Below are 27,472 nucleotides of genomic sequence, written 5' to 3'. Positions count from 1 at the left end.
GGCTGCCGGACAAGACGAGGAAGCGGCTCTGGAGAGAAGCTGGGTGCTCAAAATTGCGGCCGCCGCAGACAGGGGGGCCAGGGCAGCCCCCAAAGCAGCCGCAATCTCGTTTTAAGGGCCCACGCACAGGGCCCCGCACCCACTGGCGGCAGAACCAGCAAGGCCAGAGAGGGCTAGCAGCAGCGTGCAGGGCGTCCAGCAGTTGGGGGCCACGGAGAGACAAAATGGCAGCTGCCTCCGCCGAACACAGCCGCAAGAGGCCAAAGGTCCACGCCTCAGATCCAAGGCAGCCCCGGTCCATGTCCGCTCGCCAGGGGGTGCCTCAACTGTTCTGCTGCCCCAGCGCCCTGAGTTATGGCACCGACCACGTCCAAGCCCGCTTTCCAGGCAGCTAAAGGCAGCGGCCAATGGGAGCTCCCTTGGCGCACGTTACACGCCATTTGCGTCGAGTCCAAGCCCCCACATTTACATTTTTAAACATACATTTATTTATTATATGTATTAAAAAATACTTTTAAATATATTTTATTCAGATAAATTAATGTTAGTTTTTAATATATGTTTATTTTAATATTTTAAACTATATTTTTAAAAAAATCGATATTTAAAATAACTATGGGGCATATTAGCAAGGGCCATATCGCAGCTTTAGCTGCACTTGTTGCCACTAAAACGGCAATATTTTTATCGCCCTATTAGCAAGCTATCGCTAACAGCAGTTAGCGGCAGCTTTTAGGCGATAGCGACTGGTTTGGGGCCCACTTTGCATGTCAGCAATATTTATCGCTAATAACATGCAAAGTGGGCGTACCCAAACTGTTAGCGACAGAAAGCAGCCGCTAACACAGCTATCATCTATTAGCAAGGCAGGCATAGTGATAAAAAAAATCACGCTAAGCGCGATTATCGCTATAACCTAAAGCCTGCTAAAAACATGACTTACCTGTTTATCCAATGGGAGGTGGATTCTCAGGGTAAGTCCCCATTGGCGTTAATGAATGAATATTGCTGGATTTCCAGCGATAATTACGCATTTCGCCACTATTGCTGGATTTTTTAGCACAATGGAGAAAAACATTGCTAAAAGCAGGTTTTCTCCGCTAACATATCCAGCGATAGGCAGCGATGAAAAAAAAGGGCTTTTAGCGATAAATATCGCTATTTCTTGCTAATATGCCCCTCTGTTTTTGTAAACAATTTTCTTAGATCTTTTGTACATACCTCTTTAAGTATAGACAATCGATATTTTGTATCCTATATTTTTATCTCTATTTTATTTTTATTTTTTTTCAGAACAAATTTTATTGGGTTTCAGTAGTTGACAGAATATAAGCAAGACACCGCTTCCGTAGTATCAGGAAGGCAGCGAAAATAAAAGAGCAATAAGGTCAAAATATTCAATCAACGTTTACCCAAGCCCCCCTCCCCGTATTCCAACCCAACACCCACCCCCCACCCTGCACGGTGTTTACATTGTCCAGAACATAATCTGAGGGATCGTAATAGCAGCATGTGGTACAGTTCACTCAGGGGCAGAACCTACAAGGTCCAGACTTGTGTCTCTTGTCGCTGGGGGTTCCAGCAGTAGGCCCCGATAATCCGCCCATCTATTTTTTGTTATTGACGTCGATATTCTGTCACTGAATCTCCCCGAAAGGAGATCCTCCCGAAAGGGCAGCTTGAGCAGGATAGATGCTCATGCTCAGGAGTTCAGGATACCAGACTCTGCTTGCCCGATCCAGGGCCACTAAGATGACTTGGGCCCGGTCTTCCTTGAACTTCTTGAGAGCTCTGGATAGGAGTGGTATTGGTGGAAAGTTGTATAGGGGTCCTGAGGTCTACTCAAGACAAAATCCATCTCTGAGCTAGAGCCTCCTTGGAGACTCCAGGGCGCAGAAGTGCTAACATTGCACTTTCGCAGTGGTAACAAACAGTTCTAACCAAAGTTCTCTCTAATCTTTAAAGAGACCTTGAACCACCTCGGGATGAAGACGTCATTCATTATCCATTAGGCATCGACAGCTGAGTTTGTCTCCTCTGGCGCTTAGTAGGTGGCACTTACTATCCTTCAATCATCAAGAGCCAAATCCGCCTTGGCATGTAAGGGATAGTCCCATCCAAGGGCATGTCCATAAGGGATGCCTAGACATCCTCCAAGAAGTCAGTTGTGTTCAACAGGCATGACACTGAAGCACTACCATGGAAGAGCCAACTCCATCCAGCGAGTTGGTTGTATCCAATCCACATTTGATGGTGAACTTTGTTGCATCTCTCCCATCAGCAATAGTTGCTTTTGGCCTATGCCTTCTCCAGGACCAAGGACAGCACTTGCACAACTTTATCCAACACCGAGTGGGAATAATGGCTCACTAAGCATGCGGTGTTCACATACTGCAGCCAAGCTGATGGAAGAGAAACTTCTCTTTCCAAACGAATCCAGCCACTTGGATTCTATATCCAGTGTTGTGGTAGGAAATGCTTCAGAATTTATCCTGGAGGTTAAGGCTCTCAGAGGTGGCCTGCAGGCAGAGAAAGGATGGATCCCTGGAGCAGGGCGATAGGGGTGGAGATGGTCCTCTGCAAAGGATTGCCTGTGGAGAGATGGCCCAGGCCCTGAGCAGGAAACCTGTGAGAGGTTCACTAAAGGAGAGCGAGGGATCTGATGAGGATTTCCCGGGCAGAAGCACCTCTGTCGAGACAGTGGTCTTGACCTTGACCATGGGCAGGTTTAGCTACAGGACCTCAGCCACCATCTAGACCACCATTGCAAAAGGAGACTCTTTCTCCATAGCCCTTGTGGGTGGAGAGATAAGGTCAGCGTCTACTGAGGTGTCCAGGCTAGAGCATCAATTGAACTTAAAAAAACAACAAAAAAACGTAAAAACACCCAAGCTTAAACAGGAACCCTGCAACAGATCCCACCAGAGGACTCAGAAAAAGGGAGAAACCCTCGCTTGTCTTGCTTGTCTAGATCCCAAAACTATCAGCGATCCGACACAATAAGGACCTAAGGACATAATAAGGACACTAAAAAAAAAAAGGGGAAGAAGAGAGGGAGAGAGTAGGAAAAAGCAGAGCGATGAAATCAGGCAGAGTTAGGCAATTACCAAAACCAAAATCTAATTCCAAATCTAAACCACGGAAAAGGAAACTGGGGAAACGGGAGCCAGTATCTCCATTACATCCAAACAACTTGCAGGAAGACAGCCAAACCACCTGCAGCAAAAACAAAGAAGACACAACTCCGGCAGTAGCGGAAATGTCGACACTTGTAACAAATCAAAATCCAACCTCAACTCAATTAACAAACAAAATTGTTCAAGTCAAGACCTCTGCCGCATCACCTTGTCTAATTACAGCCCTTCAGCAACCACAGAGATCAACACAAACCTTATTACTTCCAGTACCAAAGTCACCACCAACGGTTTCTGACAACCTAGCAACCATCGATGGAATGCCAGCAAAGAAAAGGATATGTTCCCACCAACCAAAGATCTATACCAAGTTCTCCTTCCTAAAAGACCCTGGGACAGCTATTTACTCCAAGACAGGAAACATCAGAGGTCTTCATACACCGCTTCTACAAAGCGAATCTGACTGTAACCGGACTAACAGTAACCAAGTAGACCCAACCCGTCTAGCCGAAGTTCTCTACTCATCCAGTATCGAGGCTGCCGCCGTCACATCAATACCAGCACCACATGAATTAAGAAGAGCGGCAGCAGACACTTACCTAGCAGACCAAGACCTTATCAAGTACAATATCCAGGAAATGGGGTCTACTAGAAAAACTACCATCAAAGATTGGAATTTTCCAAAGAAAGCTGAGCCCCAAGTGACAGCAACCAATACACACTTACTGAATCAGGGTGAGACTCATCCTAGGAAGTTCAACTCACCACACTTTGGAAATCAAGACGCGCTAGTGGAAGTTAAGGTACTGATTCATAAAGAGGAGGGAAGAGAAGACCTATCTCCTCCTCAATTACTTAGTAGCTCACCTAATTCAACGAAGGAAACCGGAGACGCACAACCAGAACCACTCACAGTAACTGACGAGCAAGGAAGTGGAATTCAACCATCCCAATCGTCAAACACATCCTTGACTCAAATTAAGACACCCCAATTAAACCCGAGTAGTACTTCTGAACAAATAGCACCGCAAACGCCATCTCAACGCCGCACCTCATTACCGTACAATGACTCTCAATCCATAAACAACTCCATAAATAATGACATGTCTTCCATAGCAGCACTGGAGTGGGAAGAACTAGTTGCTAACTATACCCTCAAACCATCTGAAGGGAAACCACTCATTGACGCAACGCCTTGACCAGATGGGGGTAGCAATCCAGGAAAGCCAGTCCCCGATTCTATATGGTTAACAATCTTAAACACCTTGCAACACTCGGCCACAGCCCTGGAATTCCAGTCACAAAAAATGGACTTACAGCTCTCTGTTCTGCCGACAAATTGGGCAATTCTATCTCAGGAATCGACTGGAAAATCTCAGAATTAAACGGTCTTATAAGGAGGGGTCAAGACACTGTTTCTGCTGCTCAAATAACTCCACCACAACCACTATCCTGTGATCCAATTTTAGATAAATTATCATTCTTACCATTTATGTTAGGGGACTTGATAAGCAACCTAAAATCAACAGTTTTACACACCATGATCCCACAAACCTCGGATCTATCTCCGGAGTTCTCAGTGGTACCAACAGGCCTAACGACGGAGCAGCCTGCTGAGCAGAGCTCAGTAACCATTCTACCCTCAGTTCAAATACCATCGCCCAGATTAATGGAATCAGACTTAATGATTACTACTGCAACTATAGTTGAACCATCATTAGCAAATAATCAGGCCTTTAGTAGGACCCGCAGAAAGAAAAAAAGGAAAGGAAGAAATCGGCTACTAATGGATGCCAGACAAAACATAGAATTATTTACAACAAGGGGTGGTGAGGGACAGAGTCTCTGAATTAAGCAGAATACTCCCACCCAGTCAAGAGATCAGGGCTAGATCCAACACCGTTTTTTAGCTCATTGCACCAGACAAAACATAGAAACACAATCGAATTCTTCTCCTTTACTAGCCACCTACGGCAGGACACCAAATGATAACAAATAATCGGCTCCCACGCACAAGGTCTATGAAAATACTCCATCAGAGTCCCCACCATGTTGCGCAAAATAGACAGCCAGCGTTACTAAGAAATTTGCACCAAAAAAAACTCAGACAGAAACTTTTACAATGTACACCAACCCAAACAGTACATAACACTTATAACCCTGAATCAACACCATCTGAAAGTGTTTCAATAACAGGAAGAGAAGACAACGCCATGGCCATCAATGCGGAGTCACCTCAGCAACCGGTACATAAGCCGAATAGTAAAACCCGGGAACTAAGGACAGACAATGATCAAAGTGAGCAACCAAATTACTTGGACACGGTATGCCCAAGTCATTCCCCTCAACCAATTCAACAGGGCTACGAGAGAACTCCAACTATCTCAACATCACTCCAGCATTTGAATAGCCCAACATCAATTCTATTCATTCCTGAATACATTTCTCGAGGTAGGGATGACATACTGAATAGGGGTAATATACTAAGACTCCTACACTCAGTAACTACCCTAGCAACCATCAGCTCCACTGATCTCATGCAAATGGTGTTTCAGCCAAACACCGAGCCTCATCGTCCAGATATAACAAAAGCAACATGGCACTCATCAGAGATAGCACACAAAATCATGGAAGAAGAAGCAACATTCCAGCAATGGGGGATAGAACTGAGACTTGAAAAGCGACCACGCTATCCGACACCTCTTCTACCATCTATAAGACCCTCGGCACAAAAAATTACTAATTCTATACTAAAGGGAGCAAGGAGCAGTTCGCCCAAGATGTACCCGCAAGAAATAAAAAGTCCTCGATCTGGACAAAATCAAAATCAATGTAGTTACCTTTCGCCAAAAACCATCCATAATTGGAAGTCAATACAACATACAATCGTTACAACGACCGTCGATAACTGACAAAAAAGGAAAGCATTTACCTCCCATTCTGTTAAGCGCAGGGAAATTAGAATCTGCTCCTGGAACATCAACGGTTTAGGCAGTAAAAGTAATGATCCCGAATTTCTTTAATACCTGAGTGCATTTGACATTCTATTACTCCAAGAAACCTGGGAAGAAAAAACATTTGAGCTCCAAGGGTTCACGTCTTGCTGCATTCCGGCAAATAAAAACGCCACCTTTGGACGAAGATCAGGATTGATTCCATAAGCTCCAAAGCGAAAACCCTTTTCATTGAAACTGCTAGTTCCTCAACCAAGGTGTCGGACGTTTGGCAAAACATCATTCAAGCCATTAGAGAGAAAATGGTAATAATTACGCCTAATAACCTACGTCAAGGGAAGGGGACTTCGAAAGAAAAACAACTAACCCCAGAAATGAAAACACAAAAACGATTAATAAATCAAACATTGAGACAAATGCGAAAGGATCAAACAAACCAAAGCCTACAAGCTGTTCTACGGGAAGCAAAAAAACAGCTAAAACGGTTGAAATGGGAAAAACAGAAGCTAAGAAATGAAGACCTGTGGGTAAAACTTCTTTATGAAGGGAAACAGAAAAATAGCTCCAAGTTTTGGCAAATGGCCAAGAGATTACAGAATCCTGATCACCTAGGTCAAAACTCATATATATCAGAGGAGATATGGACAAAATACCTATTGACGCATTTCAATAACGATGATACCACAGAGGACGCCGTTACGAACAATCCCTGTACAAAAGACATAAGATCTAAAACAAAAGGTAGACCAAACTCCTACACGGGCACACAAACCCAAGAAAAGTGTGTGCATGGAGTCACGAGCCCATCAAAACTTGATAAGCCAAAGAGGAAGAAGGCCCCGGGAAGGCTGTCAAGCTAGGGCCAAAGAAGAATTTTTTTTTCAGCAGACATCAGACGGCAAATAACGAGGGGGTCACTGGAGCACCGGGGCCGGATGGCATACCATCAATACTGTATAAATCAGATGCGGAGTTTTGGAGTGAATCATTGGCACCAGTATTTAATAATATAAGACACACCCAGACTCTTCCTGAGTCTTGGCACGGGTCAGTCATCAGCCCGATTTATAAACACGGTAGTAAGAAGCATCCCAACAACTATCGGCTCATCGCCCTATTAGATGTGGAGGCAAAATATTTCACTGGAATCATTCTGGAGGAATTAAGATCATGGGTATCTGAAAACTCTATTATCCCTATTAACCAAACGGGTTTCTGCAAAGGCCAAGGGACCACAACTAACATCATGGCATTGTCCTTGCTGATGAGAGCAGCAAAAGAGATCAAGTCATCTTTATACCTCTCGTTTATCGACTATACCGCGGCATTTGATCATTTGGACCGCAATAAACTTTGGCAGAAACTGGACAATTGGGGAATACCGAAATGCCTCCTAGATGTGCTAATACTACTCCACTCAAAAACCTGGATTAAAATCAAACTTGGGGCAGGTACGCACCTCTCGAAGGCCATCAGGACAACAAAAGGGCTAAAACAGGGGTGCGTACTAGCACCCTTATTATTCAACCTCTTTTTAGCCGACCTACCTGGGGTACTCGACAAATGCCCTAATCATGCACCCAAATTAGGGAAAATCACCCTCTCCAATCTGCTATATGCGTACGATCTGGTGCTGATAAGTCGGACGCCAACGGGCCTTCAGCATCTCTTGAATGTAGCTCACACTTTCTCAGTAAGGAATGCCCTTCAAATAAACTTCAACAAGTCAAAGGTCATGACCGTGAATTATAGAAAAAAAGGAATCTCTGTTGGCACTTGAATGGAGAAAAGCTCAATCGGGTGACCACCTATAAGTACCTGGGAGTAATCCTGGACTCACAAAACGCGTTTAGGGCACAACTTGACTCCTTACGAGGTAAGGCGATAACGATCCACTTGGCATTAAAACCATTAAAGGCCAAACTTCCCGATCTCACTTTTAAACCTCTCCTTGAAATTTTGCGTGCAAAACTACAGCCTACCCTTACATACGGTAGCGAATCTCTCCATGGGAAGGATGCCGTATTACTAGACACAGTCATAGCCAACACATATAGGGCTATTTTTAACCTTCCAAAATATGTCTCTCCAGCTCAGACTCAAGTAGAATTCGGCATCCTCAAACAAACACTAGAAAGACGGAGTATGTGCGTAGCCAGCTGGCACAAGATCTGCACTGCAGAGGCCGGCTCCTTAAGTTCTAACGTATGGGAAGAGTTACTTCGGCATCGCAAATCTTTGCCCAGAGATTAACTATTTGAATCACTCCAAGTTCTAGGCCTAACTGACATCTGGGAAATGGCAACAGACCATTTGTCCTTCAAAAAAGTCACCAAAAAATCAGCACACATTGTCTCAGCGATTGAAGACAAGCAGGATCTAACAATTAGGGCGCAAGGCTGGATAACGCTAGGTGATTATGGAAAAATACAACCACAAGCATACCTCAACATTGGTATGAAAATAAAAGTTAAAGAAAAGTTTCTAAAACTACGCCTTGGCGTAATCCCTATACTCCCACACCTTCCACCGTGGGAAAGAAAGATTTCATCACATCAGTAACGTCTGTGCAAAACCGCCAAGGAGGACATTGTCCATGTGATTTGTATCTGTCCTAGACTAAAGGACCTGAGTTATATCTTTTTACGACCATCCTTTAAACTACATGCCGTCCGGACTTGCAGGCAGGCAGTCAAACTGTGCTTTAACACCAACAACACCAAATTGAACTGCCAGGTCGTGAGGTTCTTTGACTCAAAAAGAAATAGACTAAACAGCGCTTGACGAACATTATATGACGCTGAGGATAACCATGAACTGATCTTAATTAACTTTTTACTTGTAATCTAATCTAACTTGATACGCTTAAGTACAGATGGTTTTTTAAATGTACCTACTGGTGTTTTTATAATATTTTAAGGGTTTTAACTAATCATGTACAAATAAACGTTACTTACTTACTTACTCGTCTATGCTCCCCCTTGCCTGGACATCACCCAACGTCTAGAATCCTGGTCCTTTCACCTCTCTCTGCAGTTACACAGCCACCAGCTTGCATGCCCTCAAAGAACAGAACATTGCTGCCACACCACCCCCGCTTCACCTGCACTAGCTGCTGCCTCACATGTGACACCATACCCACTCACACAACTATCACATACCTCTCCCGCAACCAATTTGCATGCACTCTCCTCAACACCCGCGTGCTGTGTAAACAGGCCACCGAAGTCTGGGACTTGATCAGCTCTCTTGCACTTGACAAAACTTCCTCACAAGACCTGGCTCAACCCAGGAGCCGCCCGACAATGCCAGCACCATACCAGAAGGATGCCTACTCAGGAAACCATCACTATCATGAAATCAATGTACTAAGGGCCCCTTTATACCTTTGCCCCCACCATATCGTCAACCTAAGAGCAACCCTGATCGGCAATCAAAATCGTGTCAAGACTCCAGCGGTGGAATCGCCATAATTTACAGGGATGCCTTCAGATGCACCTAAACAAATTACTACACCATACCTTCCATGAAACAGCTCATTTTCAGAATCAAAACAGACAATAAAAACACTATCAGGAGCACCCTACCCTTCCGCCTGCCAGCACCCCACAACATCTTCTGTGGTTCATCAGCAACTTTATCGTAACTCTCACCATTGGCTCCTAGGATTACATCCTCCTAGGTGCCAACAACTTCCACTGAGATGCTGAAAATGACCCTAACTCTGACAACCCCATCAACAGTCTCAACAGCATTGGGCTCACCCAGATTGGCAAGGACCCAACCCACAGTGCAGGACACACTCTCAACCCCATTTTAATTTTCAAAGTACACTAAAGCCACAACACGGAACTCACCTGGACTGCCCACTCCATTGTCCCCCTCACCAACACCATCCCAAGCCTCCACCTGCCATCTGAGCCAACTCTGCAAGCCGCAGTTAGACAAATCATCCAAAAGTAATTTGACTAATGCCCTTGCCCACTACCCACATAAGCACCAAGACATCAAAAGCTTCAACTTCTGGATCACATACTGCACAAATATCATCACCCCCATCAAGAAAACCACACAAAGAAGATCCCCTCAACAGGCTAGCTGGTACACTGAGGACATCAGAACTGCCAAGCACCACTGCAAACTCCTTAAAAGAAGATGCTGTGTTACTAAAGACACTACTCAGCACACAAACGTGACCTTCTACAAATACATAAGACCAAAAAGATAGCCCTGATATCACGCTTACAAGCAAAATCCAACAAGCATTAAGAACTCTTTCGCATTGTCAAGGAATTCAGCAACCCCGCAGCCAAACTTCCAACATAACACCATCTCAGAACAACTGTGACGATCTCGCAAACTTCTTCCATGACAAGATTTCCAAGATCTACAGCAAAATTGACACCCAAGCCCCCCTCAAGCCTACCCTCATATGTCCACCGGGAGCAAAGTCTCTACTCAGGAAACCATCACTATTATGAAATCAATCTACTAAGGGCCCCTTACACCTTTGCCCCCACCATATTTTCAACCTAAGAGCAACCCTGATCGGCAAACTCGCCACCCTACTCAAAACCTCGATGGACGCAGCACCTTTCCTCAAAGAATGGAAACTCACAGAAGTCAAGCCCTAATCAAGAAGCCCAAAGCCAACCCCAGTGAACTGAGCAGACTCATCTCACTACTCCCCTTCGCAGCCACAGTCATTGAGGAAGCAATAAACCAACAACTATCCAGCCACTTTGAACAGCACCACCTCCTAGATGGCTCCCAGTCTAGCTTCCCAGCAAACGCAGCACCAAGACAGCACTGATTGCAAGCCACTGACAACATTCAAACACTCCTTGACCAACGGAAGACAGTGGCCCTGCTGGACCTCTCAGAAGCCTTAGACACCGACTCCCACCATAGGCAAATTGCAATACTGAACAACACAGGCATCCAAAGACTGACCCTCGAATGGATTCTTCCTCACCAAGAGAACACAATGAATCCGCCTTCCAACCCAAACCTCGAATCCCAAACCTACCATCTGCGACATCCTGCAAGGATTATCACTCAGCCCCCACCCTCTTCAATGTCTAAATAAAAACCCTAGCAGACCTTGTCAGATCCCACAGGCTCAAGACCGTCTCATATGCCAATGGCACACAGATCATACTCTCCCTCTCCGCCATTTCACCTCTACAAGATCAATCTTCCTCAACTGCATGACGGGCATTACTGACTGGATAAGAACTGGCTGCCTCAAACTCAACATGGGCCCGACTGATGTCCTCATCTTCTGCACCAAAGAATCCCAGTGGAACGCCTCATGGTGGCCTAACAAACTCAGACCCGCCCCAACCACAACCGAACACTGTAGGAACCTCTGTATCATCTTGGACAAGAAACTCACCATAAAATCTCAAGTCAAAGCCGTAGCCTTTGCCTGCTTCAAGTGTCTCCCCAAAGCACCAGATGCACCATCTCCCAAGTCCTCATCACCAGGCATCTAGACTACGGAAATGCACTCTACTTAGGAAATCGATGCACACCTCATCAAAGACTCCAGACCATCCAGAACTCCCTGCAAAACTCATCCTAGTCCTCCTGCATCACACATCATCCCCCACCGCAGAGAACTCCACTAGCATTAAAGGCCCTAAATGACTTCAGTCCCACCTACATCAACCACTGCCTGAAATTCCAAATGCCCAACAGAGAACTCTGCTACTCCACCCTCAAGCTGACCGACACCTACTACATCCCCCTCAGCATAAAGAGAAGACATGCCTTCTCCAACCTCACAGCCAAGAACTGGAATCGATTTAACTCTCCCTGCACCTGAGGACCTCCCTAACCCTTCAGGATTTCTGAAGAACGCTGGCTGTTCAACTGACTCTTGGTCCATGCCAGTGCCTGGATCCCCTCATGGGTGACAAGCTGCGCTGTACCAATTGGTTGATGTATATATTATTTGTGCCCAAATACAGCTGATAACATACCACTTTATAGAAAATGAACTCTGGGAAATCTAAATATTTTTCTAAACAGATGTACATGCTTGATTTACAGAGGTAATGCACATGTTGGCTATTGCAAGAGGATAATAATTTTAAAGCCCACAATCTAATATTTAGATGCAATACCTGCCGTGATGTATAAATTCTCTGGAAGTCTTAACTGTAGCTAACAAATTCCATAACTCTCAAAATGGTACAGTTGTCTTCGGGTAAGTCCAGGTATGTAATACTGGTGTGCCACATCTTAAGAGCCATCTTAAGAATGTTTGAGGTCCTGGGCTAGAGGCTTATTTTGGGGCTACCTATATGACTGATTCATTGACTAGGGCCTGATTTAGTATCGTCGGATGGGTTACTCAGTCACAGCGGTGACGGGTAGCCCGTCCGCCAAAATCTTAATCCCATTATATCCTATACGATTAATATTTGGCGGATGGGTTGTCTGTCACCGTTGTGACAAAGTAGCGTGTTCACCGAGATCTAAATCAGGCACCTAATTTGTAAAAGAATAAGCACTCATGCAAGGTAAGTAAAAAAGCTTTTAAATATTGTGTGCAAACTCCTCAGAATGTGTTTCTGTGAGAGAGAAGATTTGCAAGTGTGAGCACATTGATGTGTGTGAGTGAAGGTGAGGGAATCAGTAAAGGAATGAATCAAGTGAGTTTGAATAGATCATAGGAAGAGTGCCTATGAGTTAAAATGAACAAGTGTGTGTGAACGAGAGTGACAGTGATTGTAAATGAGTGCAACTGTGTGGGATACTGAGTGAATCAGAGTGAGCCTGAGTGAGTCAGAGTGAGAATCAGTGACAGTGATGGAGTCGGTGTGAGTGAGACTGAGTGAGACAAGGCAGGAGAGAAGGAATGGCTAAGATTGACTCGGAATGAGTGGGACTGAGTGAGTGAAAATGAGTAAGAATGAATGTGACTGCATGGATATGGGTGAGTCAGAGTGATATTGATGAATCGGAATGAGTAGGACTGCATAAATCAGTGAAACCAAGTGAATTGGGTAAACTGAGTGAGAATGAGTGAACTAGTATACATCTAAATGAGAATGAGTGAGTCGCAGTGAGAGTAAGTGAATCAGAATGAATAGGACAGTGTGAGAATTAGTGAGATTAGGTGGTTCGGATTGAGAATGTGTAGGCTGCGTGAGGCAGTCAGACTGAGTCAGAGTAAGTAGAAGTGAGTGTAAGAGCAAATAAGAATAAGTAAGAAAAATAAGTGAGAACTGATTAGAGATATAAGACTGAGTGCAATCGAGTATGAGCGAACCCTGTGAGAAGTCATGCTCAATGGCTTTGGTACGAGAAACAGCACTATCAGAAAGATTTGACTTGTTCTCCCAAAGGAACGTCTTCTACTGAACTTTTCTGTATCCTTGTGTGCAATCCTGTCAGCAGTGCTTCTTATATCTCTTTATTTTTGGGAAAGGAGTTCGTTTAAGACATCTTTCTGTGGGACTTCTGAAAAGTCAAATGAGTAACCCCTTTCTAGTATTCTCAGAACCCACTTGTCTCTTATTGTCGCCTGTCACTACTGAATGAACTATTTCAATCAGCCTCCTACTGACAGGGGCTGGGTGTTTGTGAGTGAATCTGGCAGCTGTAGTCGGACTTGTATAAGAATATGGCCCCCTGACCTCAAGCCTTCTGTCAAAAGGAAAGTCAGGACCGAGACCTGATATGGAATGAACCTGAAAACATGTAGAGAAGTGTCACCTATGGAAGGATATTAGCATCTTTCGGTACTCCATTGCTTTCTTCCCCATCTTTTAAACAGATACCTACCATTGACAAGACATAATCAGATTCTTTTTTTAGCATTATCTGTCTTCTGAGGTTGAAACCACGTATGACATTCAGCCACCTCTGCCACACTTATTGCTGAACAGATATTGTCAAACATGAGATCTGACTACTTTTTTCATGTCACTAATGACTTGAAGGCCATCTTTACCCTTGAAATATGTGAAACAAGGCCTAGAATCTTTAAGTAGGGACTGTGTAGAATATACAGCTTAGAGGGATACATGCAGATTGAAATTCATTACTACATACCATCTCCTAAGAGCACCTTTGATCTTCTTATCTATATGATTGTTCTACATGAAAATGATCTTTGAAGAGGGCTCTACTTGACACACAGGGCTTGCAATAGCAACTTGCAGATTGAAGATAATGGTGGACAGCCTGCATTCTAAAGAAATCCCATTCTCAACCTTTCAAAAAGCTGTGAACAGGCAGGTGATAATAACCTTGTTTGAGCAGGACACTGAAAGACTGCCCGGCAGTCCCACTACCAAGAGGCTGGATGCATCTTGAACCCCTGGAAAGGCACAGTCACATTTTCAACAAGCACTTTCATCCCAGGCATGCAGGAACATTCTCTACATGAGCCTCTTCACTCTGCAAATCTCTAATTTGAATACCGTCTGGGCCAGTCGAGGATAGGCAACAATCTGAAAGAATTGTGGCTTCTCCTACAGTGCTGCCACCCAAAAATGTCTGACATGTGCTGCCGCCTGCTTCTCCCTTTCTTTCAGTCTAATGGTGTCAGGTGCTGCAGGGAGGCCAAAGATTTATGCTTCTCTGAAAACACACCTAGTGCCCTAGCCAGAATGGGGAAATGTGTGAACTCTGGGGCTCATTATAACCGCCTGCCATCATAATGGTGATGGGACCACCCACCAGACGTGCGGCGGTCCCACCATCCCAATTAAGATGTTCCCGGCATATTGTTGGGCGCACACTGGGCTTTCAACATTGCAGGCGTGCTGCTGGCGGCAGCGCTGTATGCAATGTTTTAAGTTCTTGCACCGCATTTCCCTGCACTGCGTTGCAGGCACCACATGGTGCCTGCCATGCAGTGCATGGAAATGCAGGGGCGTACCATGGGTATCCCCCAGGGCAGTGACAGCCCCTCAAACAAGGAGGGCCTGCAACGGGCCCCCAAGCTCTTTTCCTGACAGCCTCCAATACCCACATCCTAATATGGCGGACAGTGCCTGCTAGGTACCGCCACCATATCAGTGGCCCTGCTCTGCCCACCATGCAATCATTACATTTGCCACCGACGAAAAAGTGGCAGACAGGCTTTGCATCCGCTGCGATACCCACCGTCATCCTAATATGGCAGTGGGTGAATCTCATTGTGATGGCGGAATGATCGCCACCATGGTGGGGATCGTTCCACCATCGTAATGAGCCCCTCTGTTCGACTTGCACTTACCAATGATGCCACAGGATGATATTAGCTCTTTGCTGTACACCACATGTTCAGCACCCAGCTTTCAGGAGATGCAGACAACCAGCATTGACATCTGCAAGGGCTAGACCCAACGTGCCCCATGGGCATACGGCCTTGCAATCTGTAGGTTGTACATTTTGCACTTTCCTGACTCAGGCACCATCGTGGTGACCCTCACTCAATGGGGCTGGGGCACTAACCAGGCAAGATTAAAACATCCCAATGGGTCCTTTGCTAAACAGCCTGAGCCCCAAGCATCACTTGGCCTTACTCGTTGTCACGTTGCACTTTAGCCGCAACTCCCATAAATCTGGACTTTTTCCTAATGCTTGAAGCTGCTAAACCCATCCGAACTCATTTTGATCTTGTTTTAATCCATTTTAACTCTGATCAGATGGTGCAATGACCCTCTCCAAGAAAGAGTATGGGTTCCATTCTTTTAATAGCCTTATTAATAATGTGCCAGTCGCAGTAATTGGCATTTTTATGTGTAACTGTAAGGGATAGTTCTAGACAGGTAATGATTTTAATCCATTGAACATTAAAAAATGATTGTCAGGTTGAGATTCATCAGGCACCACCGACAATTTGAGCATCACAATTGCAAGCAAAACATTTACTTTAACGATAGGTGTAAAGACACTTTTAACAAATCTTTAATGTGTAACCCTGAGACAGTATGAAAGGAAACCCGTTTTATCGATTTTTGACCAGGCTTTTAGCATTATCTTTTCAATTGACGGATACAAGGGTAAGAAATCGGGGTCAGTAGGTTGATACTGGTGAAACAGTTGCTCCTCCCGAACTGGATCTGTGTACTGAAAGTCCAAAAGTGTTTTAATATGTTTCCTCATGTGATCCCTTTCTGCAGCCTGTATGTATTTTCCTTTGGGAATGTCTTTCATTTTTAAGACTGCACTGCATGTTTGACTGCCTTGTCAATACATATCTGCCTGTCCTCATCACCAGGTGCATCTCTTACGAGATATGTATTGCACTTCTTTGCTTAACTATTGGGGGGTCGCCATTGTAAACGGAAAAAAAAGAGATATCGATTATGGCGTATTTGTGCTTTTGCTCTACTACCAACCCAAGGTTGCAAGCAGCCATGCATATCAGTCTCTATGGGGCCCAATTACACCAATGGGAAGGTTAGTAATGAGGTACTGAGGAATCTCTTTTCTTGAGACTTCAGGTAATTCAGAATCCAGTGGCAAAGATGGTGCCGTTTGTCACTGTCATGCTTCTCCTATTCTACATAAGTTACATTGACCATCTATTTAGATTTGTGTGAGCTTCCATACTCTTTGCACAGTACTCCATCCGCTTTGTGGTAAAGCTCCTGTTCCATCTTGTGAATGCTTTCTAAATACACTCTATCCAGAAATCTTCCTTCTGCTTCTTCAGTTGGTTCTCTTAGTCATACAGTTTAGGGTAGTTCTATGACCTTGTTTTTTCCATATCCTTTTGACCTGTTTCTTTCGCCATGGTCATAACACCATCTTATTTGCTGCAGGATAGCACCAACTAACCCTTTGGATGAGAGAGCACTCTAGAAACCTAACATGAAATCTAGAATGGCTTCTGGTGCTGTGGTGTCCATCGGAGGTAGTTAATGTCTTTTCCAGGTATTGAAAGTATCTACAATAACTGCATACAATTGTGTTCTTCTCTTTATGCTTACCTGTACGTTGTGAAAATCAAAGATTTCATTATAACAAAGTATAACTGATTGATATGTTTTTAGGTCATATTGAACCAGTATAGCAATGTAAGGAAAGTGGCAAAATGAGAATATGTGCACGGATGGTATATCATTTATCCTTTTTAACTGTCTTTTGATCTTTTTGTACATGCAATGGGAATCAACATAAAAAAAAATTGGACTATTTTTGCATATATATGAGTTCAGTTTTTTAGCTTGAAATCTTTTTATGAAAAGATAGCAAGCATGATGCATCACGAAAAAGGCCCCTCACACGGGCTAGCATCCCTCATGGCGCTTTGCAGAGCTTCAAGGTAACCCTCGAACAAACCCCACTCCCACCAACCTTCCCCCTCCCGCCCCACTCCCTCCCACCTCCTCTCCCAGAGGAATAGCTATGCAACAAAAGACAAGGGGTGAAGGCAGAGCTCATATCCCATAGCACAAGGCCATAGGACTTAGCTCGCAGTGTGATGCAGCTCGGGAAGGCGTAAAAGCCGTAGGTATCAAGGGCAGGACAGTTCACAAAACTTAGTGCACAGCAAGGAAAGAATGCCCCAGTGCAAGAGAATATGTTGTAGTGCGGCCCCTAAGATGATGCCAATTTGTTTCCCTTTCCATGATTTGTGGGTAAATGTAAGCCTGTCTGACACTCCTAGGACCACATAGTTGGGCAAGCGGAAGAGCGTGGTGTCAAAGTGTTGATCTATCTCAGCCACCACTTGCATCCAGTGGAGGCAAGGAGCGGACAGTCCCATAGGAGATGAAGGAGTGTGTGTTGGCATCACATCCCCTCCAGCAGGTAGAGGAGCGGTCTGGGTCGTAGATATGCAGTCGGGAGGGGGTGAGGTACCAATATGTCATGATATTTGTGGCCGTCGCAATGCTAGAGGTATTGAGAGCTGTGTGTTGCGCTCTATAGTAAATGTTTTACCATTCCTTAGGTGTCAGGGTCCGGCTGAGCTCGGCTTCCCACCGTTTTTGGCAAGTGGATTTAACCGCTGGTTCCGGGGGATGAAGGGTGTGGTAGAGTTCTGTGATAAGACGTTTTGTAAGAAGCCAATGCTCGTACTGTGCAAGGGGCCTATTCGCGCCAGAGCAAGTGTGAGGGTGAAGGGCCCAATGTCGTATTTGGAAGTAGTGGTAACGTGCAGATTCAGGTATGTCGTAGTCGGTTTTAAAGTCTTCGGACAGACGAGGGTCACCTTCATCAAAGAAGCAACCCAATGACTTGCGACCTGCGTCCCAGCAGATCCCCCTGCCGAAAGCGCTCCAGTCAAGACCGGGGAGAAGTCCAGATTGTCGGTGATGGGCCATGCTGAGTAGCGGTGGTGTCCCAGGCATTGAGTGAGGCCCGTGCCACCGGAAAGCCGTACAGCCCAGGCAGCCTGGAAGCCTTACATAGGAAGGGGACCTTCCAGTGACCTATATGTGCTTGGGCTCACTCCATGAAAAGCCAGCTCTTCTCCGATTCGGGTTGAGCCCATTCAAAAAGTGAGCGTAACTGGGCCGTCTTATAATATCGGTCTAAGTCGGGAATCCCCAATCTCCCTTCTTCATGAGAACAAAAGCCCAGAATCCTGGCAATCCGCGGCTCCATATCCACCCAAACATAGCAATAAACTCAGATTGGAGTTGTTTTAGGATCCCCCTTGGTGACTCAATCAGTAGGGCGTGAAAAAGTTAGAGGACCTGAAGTATGTTCATTTTAAGTGCTGCAACTCTGCCCAGCCACAAAATATATTATTAAACGGCCGCCAAAGTCTGAGTTCCCGTCTGGTTTGTTAAAGCAACCAGTAGTAGTTCAGAGAGGTCATGATAGTGGCCTGTGACAGGGAGAAGCCCAATGCCTGAGACTTGGTGACATTGACTCTGAAACCGGAGGCCGCTGAGAACTTCTCCAATTTGGCTAATAAACGCCGGGACGGAGGTATGGGGGACTCAAGTATGGCTTCAACATTGTTAGCATATAGGCTTATAGTATGCCCGTCTCCCCCGAAGAGAACCCCATGGATCCGTGGATTATCACGTACTCGTTGGGCGAGCAGTTCAATATAGAGGGCAAACAACAGTGGGGAGAGCGGACAGCCCTGTCACGTGCCCCTGGAGATAGGAAAGGGGTCAGAGGTAAAGCCATTCACCCGGGCACTGGCCAAGGTCCGACAATAGCCGCTGAAGACCGATTGTCGAAAGCGACGTCCAAGGCCAAACCTCTCCAAGATAGTGTCTAGGAAAGTCCAGTGGGCTCTGTCAAATTGCCTTCTCTGCGTCTATGGACAGAAAGACCTGTTCCTCTTGCTGCCGGTGGGATTTGTCCAGCAGGGGCAGCAGCCGTCTGTTGTTATCGCTACATTGTCTAATTGCCACAAACCAGCCTGGCCGGGGTCTATCAATCCCGGCATCATGAACCCCAACCGGGACGCGAGAATGCCCGTGAAAATCTTGAAATTGAAATTCAGAAGAGATATGTGCCTATACGAGGCACAAAGTCTGGCATCCTTGCCGGGTTTGGGTAGCACAGCCACTGACGCTAAGAACATTTTAGGGGTAGCTCTGTAGCATCATCTATGGCATTAAAGAGTCTGGTCAGCAGCAGGACTATTCTGGATGAGCCTTTGGTCCAGCCAGGAACTAGCCTTACATAGCACAGCATTAACAGAGGTCATTAGCCTAATGAATAGTAGTGGAATTCCTTGGCTCTATTGTATTAAACAATTGGGAGCCCTAGTGCTTGGCATGTACTGGTAAAATACATCCTTAATAAATAACAACTCTACGAGAACTGCAGGCAGCAGCCCCGTAGGTTTCAGCCAGAGACGCCCCCTGAAAACAAGCCCAGGAAGGAGTTTCTGCACCGACCCAGGCACCAGCACCCCACGAGCCACACATGTTGCCCCCAGCACCCACCACAGCTACCGACTTAGAGTCGCACCAGAACTCCTGAAAGAGGATTAGGACAAAACACAGGCAAATTTAGAACCTCCGACCAGACAAACGAGGTACCCTAGTAATAAAGGAAGGATCAGAGAGTAGAACTACCTGATTCTAAAAGAACGCCAAAAAAAGTCTCAGAACAAGCAAGAAGCCCATCACCTCAACCCACTGGGTTGAGGCAATAGCGACCAGAAAAAACACCTAGATCGGCAGAAAACACAGAGGCCACGCCGACAGAGACCCAAAGGGAGCAGACTGCAAAGGCCACAGCACCACAGAAAGATCCCAATCAGGCATAAAGGACGTAACCCGAGGACTCAAAGACGAAACAACACCACAACAAACAGGACCCCCAAGGAACACCAGGCTCACAGGCCAGACCCTGAAAGGCCCACACTGTCGCACACAGAGCCCACACGGAGTCCACAGTGAGACTCAAGTTGATGCTAACCCAAAGGAATCAAAGATACCCACAGGATCCACCACAACAGCAGACCACCCTGATACATACCCCAACCCTGAGAGACACCCAATGCCGAGCCCAGGACACCAGAGTGAAAGGACGCTGGAACTGCTGGAGAACAGAGCCCATCTGGAGAACACACCCCAGCCATGAGGTTTATCCTCAACAGTCAACCTGCCAGACGCAAGCCGACTAGACAATACCTGGACAGAGAAGGACACAACAGGGGGCCCAGAACCACCAGCAACAGCCAGCCAGCCCCCCCAACCTTAACAACAGAGGGGACCAAGGCCTCCGGCTCCAAGCAAGCACCACCAGGAAAACAGAAGCAGGGCCAAGTTAGACCTCCAGTAGAACCCATGTGACCAAGACAATAGGGGGAAGGCAGACAGCAAACCCCCTGCAACCTAAAGGATAGCACATCCACTCACAAACCCAAGTCTGACTGAACCAGAGAAGCACTGGACCAACAGGAAGGGGAAAAACCCAGCACAGGCAACCCGTCGCCGGCACCAAAACCTCCGGCAGATGCAATGGCCACAGAGACAACAAGTCCAACTCCACCGGTCAGCAAAGCAAACACCCCAACAAGATGAGGGAGGCCATGTTAGCACTCACCCAGTTGTTGACCTGATACTCAACCACTGTGTCGTCCGACCACGCCAGCGAATCCCACTGTAGTACCCAGGGGAGAAAGAGTCCAGGACAACAGAACCACCAACAATCCCTTCCAAGCGGAAGACAACTCTGCCTCCTGGACCGACCAGATCCCTCGAACAAAATCCTGGGCCAACACAACCCCCATTCCAACACAGGCACCACAAGGCAGCACTAACTGCTCCTGGGACCCAAAGGGAGAGCTCAGCAAGAGGGACCGAACCTCCAGCCAACACGACAAGCCCCGGGAAACCTACACTCCACCATAAAAAACAGTGAGTATGACAGAGACCCCGGACACCAAAACACCAAACCATGAGACACCAGAGGGCACAAGTGCAACACTTTAATAAAACCATAGCCTACACCTTTAACTGAAGAAACAGCACCATCCAAATACAAGTAGTCGAAGCAGGAATAACTTATAACTTGCTGTTTCCCTCTGAGGCGGAAGCCGGAGGCTTCCGCCTCAGAGGGAAGCTGCAAGTTATAAGTAGGAGCTGCAAAATTACTACTCCCCTCATTAATGACAAAGTTAAACACCTGACCGACGGTACCACTACACATCCCACTACATTTATCGCCCTCATTAATGCTCGCTCCTTGGCTAAGCATAGGCAGGACATCGCTGATTTAATTACAGATCACGCAATAGACATCCTTTTTATAACCGAAACCTGGATGGATGATACATCCGAGCCCGACCTTCAGGTAGCGGTACCGGAAGGCTATAAGGTGCATAGGCAGGACAGACAGGGGGGAAAAAGAGGAGGTGGCCTGGCTATCATCACACGGGTCATCTTCCCAGTTAGACTCTCCCCGGTACCATCGTCGGCATGCGAGGCGCTGCATTTTGCCATTAAACTGAATGCGTCACACAATCTTAAGGGAGTGCTTATCTACAGGCCACCAGGACCTCGCTCAGAATTTCTCTCCACCTTTACCTCCTGGTTGGAACCCTTAGCCATTGAGGATTCATTTATGGCATTAGGAGACATAAATTTCCATCTGGACAGGACAGATGAGGCGGATACACAAACGCTACTAGGAGATTGTAACACACTGGGCTTAACCCAGTACATAAAAGCTCCAACACATGACGCAGGACACACCCTGGACGCTATCTTTTCTAACATCAGTGATCTGGAGGTATCTAAAATCCTGCCGCTCACATGGACAGATCACCATGCTATTTTCTGTCATCTACCGTTCAAACGATCCAAACCGGATAAACAGGCCCATTATCAAAATAAATTCAGAGTATGGAAGGACATCGATGACGAAACCTTTAAGATGTCCCTGTCCAACACTTGTCCGAACATCCAGTCTGACCCCACCGAAGCAGTGGAGCAGTATCTTAACTGGGTAGGCAAGGTGGTAGACATGCACGCTCCTTTAAAAACCATATCAAAAAACAGAAAGGTGCCTTCAGCACCGTGGTACTCAAAAACCCTTAGACAGCAAAAACAGATTTGTAGAAATAAGGAAATAACCTGGCGTAAAACATACGATAACTTAAGTAAAGCCCAGTATAAAGATGAACTCATCATCTATAAAAAAATGATTCAGGAGGTAAAAAAGGACTACTTCGAGCAGCAAATTAAGCAATCAAAAAATTCGAGTCGACAACTGTTTGAAGTAGTTAAGACTCTGGCAGGGAAGGTAGTAGATCTGAATCCTCCTCACACTCAGGAATTCTGCAATAACTTAGCAGATTACTTTTTTTCAAAAGTAAACGATATATATGCAGAATTCTCGGTTACTCCATCAAACACCAGCACACATCCTAAATCATCAAAAAACAGCATGGACTGTTCGTTTTCCCGATTTAGGGATATGACGAATCAGGAAATAGGAGATATCATGAGACTGGTTAAAACAGGTTCATCCTTAGATCCCTGCCCACCTAAAATTTTTATTCCAGTAACTGATGTGGTGAGCAAAGTCATAACCCCCATCTGTAACGCCATGTTCCAATCTGGGATCTTCCCAGATAAGTTAAAAAACACTCTGCTGAAACCCTTATTGAAAAAGACTGGTCTTGATAAAACAACTCTCAAAAATTACAGACCCATTGCTAACCTACCCTACCTGGCTAAAATTGTGGAAAGAGCAATGAATGTTCAACTAGCCGAATATATTGAGCAAAACAATCTCCTGGATGAGTCGCAGTTTGGATTCCGGAAACTTCATGGGACGGAGACTGCCCTCATTAAGGCCGCCGATGATATTAGAACCATTAGGGACCAAGGAGGAACAGCTATACTGGTCCTACTGGATCTCTCGGCGGCCTTCGACACGGTCAATCACACCGTCCTGATTGACCGTGTCGAGGAGATGGGCATTTGCTCAAAGGCCAAAGAGCTTCTGGCTTCATTCTTGTCCAATAGAACACAGGCAGTGACACTGGGCGCATTTCAATCCCCTCAGCTCGCCCTCCCATGTGGCGTCCCGCAAGGCTCATCCCTAAGTCCGACACTCTTTAACATCTATGTGTCGGACTTAGCAAGGGTGATCAAGAACTACCGGATGAGCCTTACCTCCTACGCCGACGACACCCAACTGGTGATCGCTATCAAGAACAACGGTGAGGAGGTTGCCGCCAGATCCCAAGAAGGCATGCTTGCCATCAAGGAATGGATGTCTGAAAACTGCCTGCGCCTCAACTCGGAGAAAACCGAGGTAATGATCTTTGGAAATCTATCACCACAGTGGTCCACTCTTTGGTGGCCGACACCCCTCGGAGCCCCTCCAGAACCAGTAAAAAAAGGTCAGGAACTTAGGCATTATATTTGACGACAATCTCAATTTCTCCAACCATGCCAACCAGGTTGCGTCGTCTGCTTTCTACAAGCTTAAGATCATTAAAAAAATCCTGCCCTATCTCCCTGAGAGTGCTAGGAAAACAGTGGTGAGCTCCTTAGTACTCTCTTCACTCGACTACTGTAACGGACTGTTTGTAAACGCCCAGGCAAGGGTGGTGGCCAAACTCCAGCTTATACAAAATGCGGCCGCAAGGTTACTAGCTGGCATTCCTAAATTTCAGTCCACCAAGTATGCGATAAGAAATTTCCACTGGCTAACAGTGAGAAATCGCATCAGATTCAAGACCCTGTGTCTCACCTACAAAGCTCTTAAGGGTCTCGGACCAGCTTTTCTCAAACGAAAACTTCAGTACTATTCACCAAAAAGATCCTTACGCTCCGAACACAGTCACCTACTGGTAGTACCACGCACCAGGACGGTGACATGGGGCGATAGAAGCTTTACCAACGCTGCAGCCAAAATCTGGAACATGCTCCCAAAGGAAATAAAACTGTCACCATCGTTATTTCAATTTAGAAAATTGGTAAAAACCTGGTTATTCGATCAATAATCCGCTCAGTAACAATACGTTTTAAGGCAGATACCACCTCATTCTGGGATTTTCAGCAAAATTATAGCGCCAAGACACCCATGGGTATACGCTGCGCTCTATAAATTTTTAAAATAAATTAAAATAAGGACCTCTGAGAATAAGAGAGTAGGACCTTAACCACTAGGCAACAGGGAATCTCTCCAGAACCACCGCCGAGCCATGGAAGAATGGGAGACCAACATGCCCCCCTCAGCTGGCGCACCAGGGACAGACAGCGAGGCTCAGACAGGAAACAAAACCAGCCAGGTTAGGAAGCCTCCCCCCTAATGAACATCATTTCCGGAGAGGGGCACGGAAGGGACTTCACCAAGGTCAGAGTTCACCCGAACAGCCATGGGAGGAGAGACCTCCAGGGAATGTGAAAAAGCTTCAATGAAAAAGAGGAAGAGATTAACAAGCCATCCAAGGAACGAACATCGAAGCCTCTGAGCATGCAACAACCCCACCCAGGAAGCTAAACCGTAGGTGAGGCTGAGAGACCAAAGGGAAAGACCAGGAACTGCTAATGAGCACCGCCCACACAAAACCTCAGAAACCCCTAGGACGTCACAAGCACTGGTACATGAAGTAGGTGCCCTTGAGCAACAGAGAAGCCAGAAAATCCCCTACGGACAGGAAGGGCAGAAACACCCGAAGAGACAGCCGTCCGAAAGACAGAGGAGGGATGCACTAACATGCAGCCTTCAGAACCAGAATAGGACCAAAGCCCCATTGGGATATTGTTTCAGAACAAGGATCAAGTACCCGCCCCCGACCCAGCCGATCCACAGGTCCCAAAACCAAGGGCCCATTGGAAACCAGGAACTGAACTCCCTCCAAAAGAGCCCAACACTAGACCAGAGATCCAGGAACAGGAGAAGACCATAACCTGGGCCCCGGTGGCACACCAAACTCCATCCTAAAACCTATGCGACAATACGGAGGACCGATCAACCCCCACCATACACCTCCCTGACCGGAAAAAGACCCGAGGCGACCCCCAATCAGAGCCCCCCCAAACACCTCTCACACAGCCATGAAAGGAAGGACCTTAAGAACAGGAGGAACCCTGTTGACTCTGGGATTCGTGGAAGGAAGGGACCTCCAGCAATGAACCCCACCACGAAAGGTCAGGGTGGCCACCTTCGATTGAAATGCCTGCTCAATGCCCAAAGACAACCAGCAAACATCGTAGTCTGCGAGGAGCGGACCGGAGTCAAAAACCTAAAGGCCACAGCCGTCCATTGAACCAAAGTCCACAATAGCAGAGGAAAGCAACCTGCTGTGCAGCTACTGGTTACCAAGGAGCAAGCCACAAATGTCTCCCAGTCGCCACCGAGGCAGCAGCCACCATGGCACTAAGTGACACAAAAGAGAAGTCAGTAAGGAAGTGCAACAGCTGTGCCAATATTGACAAAGACTCAGACGGTCCTCCCCTTCCTTAAACAGCCGCTCAGAACACCCTGACAGCCTCCAGCACAGACCCCTCAGCACACATGTATCCAGCACCAGAGAAAACCGCAACCCCGGTAACCATCAGGCACCGAGACACCAGCCCCGTCTGCAGGGAATTCACCTACACCAGAGAAGGAAACTCTACAGAGAAACCCTGTAAAGGCCATCAATTAGCCAAATACAGGGGTAAGCTATGCATGACAACAGATGTCCATTTCCCCTCAAACACATCTCACTGGCCCAAGAGGAAGGCACTCAGGCTCTCTTCGCTGACAGCAGGCGAAAAATTCCACGACCCAACCTACGGCTCAGGGAATCCAAAATTGTTCCGCACATGCTGAAGATAAACAATACTGTGAATGGCAGCCCCTTGGCCAAAACGACCCTACACCACCCTCAACATCAGCAGGGACTGCTGGTGCATAGAAAAAAGTTCCTGTTAGGCCATCAGATGCCCAACCAGAAAAGCTGCATCCACCATGGTTACAAACAAATTAGCAGCACAATAGACAAGGCAGGTCCGATAGCGGATACTGCTCTTGTCCTGTTCCCTCCCCCCTCGAATCTGCTACTGCTGATCCCTTCATAGAAGAATGGATATCGCCATATCAGAGTTCTTCATTATTATGCTTATATAGTCAGCCGACCCGCCGGGACCCCGCTCAAAACTCCCCTCTACCCCTGTCTCTTGTTCACAGGTTCAGGTTTACCCCCCCCCCCCCCATTACCAGAGAGTAGGCCTCTACACAATAGGAAGCACATGCACAGGCACTAATCAGTGAGGTACGGCAGAACAGAGTGGGGGGCATTACATCAGCCCACACCCCTGTAGAAACTCACCTATACTGTCACACGGCAGGGGACAGGTGGCTAAACCTTAAGTCAGCTCCACTGGGGCTTAATGTCCGTACTACCAATGTTGTTTCTCATCTGTACTATGAGATGTTTACTGTGTGAGCCACTCCATAACATGTTTAAATTGCCTGCATACCCATATATACCCAACATAATGATTTATTAGCCAAAACACAATGATGTAACTTGTGCTGATGAAAAAAAAACTCTCAACAAAGAAATGTTAAAAATTAAAATAAAACAAGAATAATTACACTGAGTAAAAGCAAGCATGTACAAAACCTTAAAAAGTAAAAGAATGACCACGTATAGAATAAAGGATAATAACCATGAAAGGAAAATCCTACAGGGACATAGATGAACATCTTGAGGGTATATAGCAGTTAATATTTAAGAATATTCTCTTAACGCAGACCTCAGTACATTACAGTATAAAATTATTTCATTATTGTAATCACATTTTGAAATAAATATGAAAGTAAAATAAAATATTTATCCAAATATGTAGAGAGTTTAAGACATTAGTTAGACTAGTCTCTGCCTATAGTTTCACTAACCAAAATAAACTGGAATATTTAGGAGAAATTACGAGAATAAGTAAATTGAAAAGGAAGAAGAATAACTTGTGTTAGTGAAAAGTATGCAAGGAGTAGGAGACGGGT

This window comes from Lissotriton helveticus, chromosome 6 (assembly GCF_964261635.1).
Source record: "Lissotriton helveticus chromosome 6, aLisHel1.1, whole genome shotgun sequence".
Lineage (NCBI taxonomy): Eukaryota > Metazoa > Chordata > Amphibia > Caudata > Salamandridae > Lissotriton > Lissotriton helveticus.
Note: the sequence above shows the minus strand (reverse complement) of the source record.